This window comes from Aulostomus chinensis, chromosome 7 (genome assembly GCF_037954235.1).
Source record: "Aulostomus chinensis isolate RoL2024-O1b breed Wild chromosome 7, RoL_Achi_v1.0, whole genome shotgun sequence".
Taxonomy (NCBI): Eukaryota; Metazoa; Chordata; class Actinopteri; order Syngnathiformes; family Aulostomidae; genus Aulostomus; species Aulostomus chinensis.
Genome location: NC_141326.1, coordinates 30,811,851 through 30,817,850, shown reverse-complemented (window position 1 = coordinate 30,817,850; position 6,000 = coordinate 30,811,851). Strand labels below are relative to the sequence as shown.

Genomic DNA, 6,000 nt, shown 5'->3' with positions numbered 1-6,000 from the left:
AAAGGAAGGTTTTCATATCTGCTGTCTCAGATGTGCTTGTTCATAGAAGGAGGGAGGTTCTACACCTGCTCCACTAGGAGGGAGGTTCTACACCCGCTCTACTAGGAGGGAGGTTCTACACCGGCTCTACGAGGAGGGAGGTTCTACACCTGCTCTACGAGGAGGGAGGTTCTACACCTGCTCTACGAGGAGGGAGGTTCTACACCTGCTCTACTAAGAGGGAGGTTCTACACCTGCTCTACGAGGAGGGAGGTTCTACACCTGCTCTACTAAGAGGAAGGTTCGACACCCGCTCTACTAGGAGGGAGGTTCTGGCCCTGCTCCACTGGAAGGAAGGTTTTACCCCTGCTCTTCTAGGAGGGAAGTTCTATACCTGCTCTACTAGGAGGGAGGTTCTACACCTGCTCTAATAGGAGGAAGGTTCTATACCCACTCTACTAGAAGGGAGGATCTGCACCCGCTCTACTAGGAGGGACGTTCTACACCTGCTCTAATAGGAGGAAGGTTCTATACCCAATCTACTAGAAGGGAGGATCTGCACCCGCTCTATTAGGAGGGACGTTCTATACCTGCTCTACTAAGAGGAAGGTTCTACTCCTGCTCTACTAGGAGGGATGTTCGACACCCGCGCTACTAGGAGGGAGGTTCTCGCCCTGCTCCACTGGAAGGAAGGTTTTACCCCTGCTCTTCTAAGAGGGAAGTTCTATACCCGCTCTACTAGGAGGGAGGTTCTACACCTGCTCTAATAGGAGGAAGGTTCTATACCCGCTCTACTAGAAGGGAGGATCTGCACCTGCTTTACTAGGAGGGAGGTTCTACATCTTCTATACTAGGAGGGAGGTTCTACACCCGCTCTACTAGGAGGTAGGGTCTAGACCTGCTCTACTAGGAGGGAGGTTCTACACCTGCTCTAATTGGAGGGAGGTTCTATACCTGCTTTACAAGGAGGGAGGTTCTACACCTGCTCTACGAGGAAGGAGGTTCTATACCCGCTCTACTAGAAGGGAGGTTCTGCACCTGCTTTACTAGGAGGGAGGTTCTACATCTTCTATACTAGGATGGAGGTTCTACACCTGCTCTACTAGGAGGGAGAGTCTAGACCTGCTCTACTAGGAGGGAGGTTCTAGACCTGCTCTACTAGGAGGGCGGTTCTACTCCTGCTCTACTAGGAGGGAGGTTCTACACCTGCTCTACTAGGAGGGAGGTTCTACACCCGCTCTACTAGGAGGTAGGTTGTACTCCTGCTCTACTAGGAGGGAGGTTCTACCCCTGCTCTACTAGGAGGGAGGTTCTACTCCTGCTCTACTAGGAGGGAGGTTCTACCCCTGCTCTAATCGGAGGGAGGTTCTACTCCTGCTCTACTTGGAGGGAGGTTCTACACCTGCTCTAATCGGAGGGAGGTTTTACTCCTGCTCTACTAGGAGGGAGGTTCTAGACCTGCTCTACTAGGAGGGAGGTTCTACACCCGCTCTACTAGGAGGGAGGTTCTACACCTGCTCTAATCGGAGGGAGGTTTTACTCCTGCTCTACTAGGAGGGAGGTTCTAGACCTGCTCTACTAGGAGGGAGGTTCTACACCCGCTCTACTAGGAGGGAGGTTCTACACCTGCTCCACTAGGAGGGAGGTTCTACACCCGCTCTACTAGGAGGGAGGTTCTACACCTGCTCTACTAGTTGGGAGGTTCTACACCTGCTCTACTAGAAGGGAGGTTATGCACCTGCTTTACGAGGAGGGAGGTTCTACATCTTCTATACTAGGAGGGAGGTTCTTCTCCTGCTCTACTTGGAGAGAGGTTCTAGACCTGCTCTACTAGGAGGGAGGTTCTACACCTGCTCTACTAGGAGGGAGGTTCTACTCCTGCTCTACTAGGAGGGAGGTTCTACACCTGCTCTACTAGGAGGGAGGTTCTACACCTGCTCTAATCGGAGGGAGGTTCTACACCTGCTCTAATCGGAGGGAGGTTCTACACCTGCTCTACAAGGAGGGAGGTTCTACTCCTGCTCTACTAAGAGGGAGGTTCTACACCTGCTCTACTAGGAGGGATGTTCTTCACCTGCTCTACTAGGAGGGAGGTTCTACACCTGCTCTACTAGGAGGGAGGTTCTACACCTGCTCTCCTCAGAGGGAGGTTCTGCACCTGCTCTAGTAGGAAGGGGGCAGCAGAGACGGATGGGCGGATTGGGTTTTATACAGATAACCCTAACGTGATTTGCTAAGCTAACTAGTGTGGCTCTCAGCTCCTGGAGAACCTGTCCTTCCTCTGGTCTGACTCTGAAGGAGGAATTGTAGCAGCAGATGTTCCTGTAGGTTCAGGGAAGTTCTTCCTGGTTCTATCTGTTCATGGTCAGGTGGCTGACAGGACAGATAACTCCTGTGACATCATGAATTGAGTTGTAGGTGTGTCTCAGCTGTTTCTTCTTCTCTGTAGTTTACTCCTGCGCACTGCTGAGGGACATCCTGCTGCAGGGGCGTCTCTATATCTCCAGGAACTGGTTGTGTTTCTACGCTAACCTGTTCGGCAAAGACATCAAGGTGGGTAGAGTCTGGTGCTGCGCCTCTGTGTCTCACTTTTGATACTTCGTCCAGCTGGGACGAGACACCAGCTGCTGCTCTTATGAGGAACATCAGTCAGACGGCTACTTGATATTTTAGATTTAGATTATTTCTCCGTTAACTCCCCGCTGGCAGAGAGGAGTTCAGGTCTGAGGTCATCGTCTCAACATTGTGTCCGTGCAGGTTTGTATACCGGTGGTTTCAGTCCGGCTGGTTAAGAAGCACAAGACAGCCGGGCTGGTGCCCAATGGACTGGCAATCACCATGGATACGGGACAGAAGGTATCATCGCCATCGTCGTTGTACATCATCATTAATCAGTAGATTGGTATCGACTAGAGATGTGAAGGTTCTCACAGCTGCGTTGTCTGCAGTACGTCTTTGTGTCCCTGCTGTCCAGAGACAGCGTCTACGATGTCCTCCGCAGGATCTGCACGCACCTGCAGGTTTGATTCTCCTGATCAGCTGATCACACCACTCCAACACATCTGAATGACATGCAGGTTCTCAGGTTCAGGTTCTCAGATTCAGGTTCTCAGATTCAGGTTCTCTGGGCTCATCAGCAGCAAACATCAGTAGAACTAATGTGTGTAAGTGAACCCATCACAGCTGAACTTCCTCACAACTAGCAGAACGTAGCCAGGTGAGCTACTAAGAACTTGCTATCAACAGAATCATTTGACTTCCTGCTGAAATTTTTCAACATGAGACTCACAAAGCTGCTAAAACGACAGAATGAGAAAGTATTGCTGCTTTTATTTTGAAGGCCAGATTACAGCACTGGAGCCTCCTGGTTCCTGGTTCTCATCCACTGTGTTTCTTGTCTCAGGTGGATGGGAAGAGTCTGAGCCTGAAGCAGTACCTGGAGGAGCCCAGCTCCCTCTCCTTGGTAACCACACCCACATTGAAGTACATGCTCACCTGTTGAGTTGAAATGGATGAAACACAGAAATATCTGCTGGTCAGAGGTCAGAGGTCAGGCCTGTATGAGGGCTGTGTCATGAACTGATACATTAAACGTCACCCCCATAGAGATATGCTAACACTTACCACCCTCTACCATTCACTGTGCTAAGCTAACCACTGTGAATCTCAGTTCAAGAAGGCCAAGGGCAAGAAGAGACTTTCCCCTAAAGTGGGCGTGTTCCCGTAAATGTTCCTGTCAGTGTCAACGTTTCTGACCAGGAACATTTGATGTGTTTGCAAACTTTGTCCCTCTAAAATATGTGTCACTCCTTCAGGATGAGTATCCGGAGGTGCTGAAGTGGAGGAGGAAGCCGTCGCTCCCAGCCGTCTCCTCGTCCCTACCAGACCTGCTGGGAAACTCCGCCCCCAGTCTCACTGCTGACATACCCTTCAGCACGCACACGCTCACTGGTAGACCCGCCCACCTGTCAATCAGCTCTCAAAGGAAGTCCACCCCTGATAGTAATGTGATATGTGTGTGTGTGTGTGTGTGTGTATTGTTTGTGTACAGTTGATGGGAATCTCGAGACTGAGAAGATCCTGCTAACAGAACCAGTACCTGAACTGGGTCACATTGAGTACCAGCTGCTGAAACTCTTCATTCTGCTGTCAGTCTCTCACAACACACACACACACACACACACACACACACACACACACACACACACACACACACACACACACACACACACCCGGTACAGTATTGTGAGGTGATGATGATGATGATGATGATGATGATGATGTCTTCATAACCACATGCACTCATACATGGAGACAAATATCAGCTGATCAGGATTCTGATCAATAATCAGTGGTGAAATCATTCAAATGTTACATAACAAAAATAATAATAGCAGTCATGACCATAATAATCATGATGATAACCCTAAAAGAGGGACATCTGTCTGCATAAATTCAAACGCGCTCTGCAGGTGCGTCACCTGTAAAACTGGACTTTTGTCCCCTGCTGGACTCCGAGAGACACTGTCAGACGTCCCACTGACTGAGGACATGTACACGTTGGCATTCCCCCAGCTGAAGAGTCATCATTGGTGCGTTGCCATGGAGATGCAGGACCGTAGACTGATCTCAACAACGGTCAGGAAATGTGACAGGAAGTGACTAGAGTTGAGATGATCATTGTTGTCTGTCTCTGCTGCCACCTGCTGGTCCGAGAGCACAGCTGCTCAGGCAGACTGTCTTTCTAAAGTTGGCATATTTACATCATCGAGGTTATTATGTCAGACTGCAGCAAATGATCGTCATCATCATTGATCGATATGTAGATTATTTTATAATGAATCCAAATTATTTGCCTACAATCAATCAAGTTTTCAAAATATACAGAAGACCAACATGGACGCCGAGACATCAGACTCCTCGTTACTTGACTTAGCACTTGAAAGCAGCGTTGGATTTTAATAACTGTCCATTTGTGTGTGTGTGTGTCCCAGCGTCTTCCTGTTGGTGCTGTCGTCCTGCTACCTGGCCTTCAGAGTCTGTCGCCTGGAGCAGCAGCTCAGTTTCCTGAGCAGTCAGCCCACGCTGAGAGACAGGTACACACACACACACACACACACACACACTCACACAGAGCTCTCTGTGCTCATTCCTCCCCTGCGGTGACACCACCTGTCATTCTCCTGTTGCAGCGTTGTTGTGTGCTGAGTCTGTGATGATTTCCAGGTGTGGTGAGGTGCCCTGCTGGCTGGCCAATCAGAAGACCTGATGTCCCGGCAAATCAGGAGATTAAAAATCAACCTGCAGTTACACAGACTTCCCACGAAGAGGCAGCAGTGACATGACACCTCAGAGGAGGGGACAGAGGCACGGCTGAGACCTGGTTGCCATAGAGATGTCAAAGTAGACAACAGCCAGTGTAGATGTCAGGTTTTGACCTCTGAGGCTAAAGTGGAAAGGTCAGAGGTCTCACAGCTGAAGAACAGAATCCTGTAACATTACTGGTGTGTGTGTGTGTGTGTGTGTGTGTGTGTGTGTGCGCGTGTATGTGTGCGTGCGTGTGTGTGTGTGTGTGTGTGTGCGTGCGCGCATGTGGACAGAAACTAACAACACAGTCAAGCTGTGTCACCTGATCCAGAAAGCAGGTTGATCGATGTTTCAGGTAATAAACCCGGCAGTTTGAAAGATCTTGTTCCTACTTGGTTCTTCATTCATTAAAATTCCTAGCCACGCCCCCTTTGGTTGTCAAGCATCACCTGTAGCTCCCAAGTTGGTCACGTCACCCTCAGAACACGCCCTACAGTCGTCATGTCTCCTGCAGTAGTTGTGCCCTAGTTACATGACGACTCTGGTAGCCCCCCCCATCCCACCTCCTACGGTCACGTATGACCTGTGGTGTTCGCATGTAGAATTGTCATCAGTATTGATCGAAGGCAGCGTTGACTGCCGTAGACTCAGCACAAACGTGAGATGTTGAACTCTTGTAGGACTTTGGGATTCCTGGCTGGGATCACGTTACAT

General features: G+C 49.9%; 1 long non-coding RNA gene across 1 annotated transcript; it reads right to left on the bottom strand.

Annotated features, from left to right (window-relative positions):
- Window positions 1-3,360: 3,360 nt before the first annotated feature.
- LOC147259519 (uncharacterized) lies at window positions 3,361-5,158 on the bottom strand. The gene is made up of 3 exons (XR_015117315.1): window positions 5,110-5,158; window positions 4,461-4,682; window positions 3,361-3,474 (listed from the first exon to the last, which is right to left on the bottom strand). It is a non-coding gene; the product is annotated as an uncharacterized LOC147259519 (long non-coding RNA).
- Window positions 5,159-6,000: the final 842 nt, after the last annotated feature.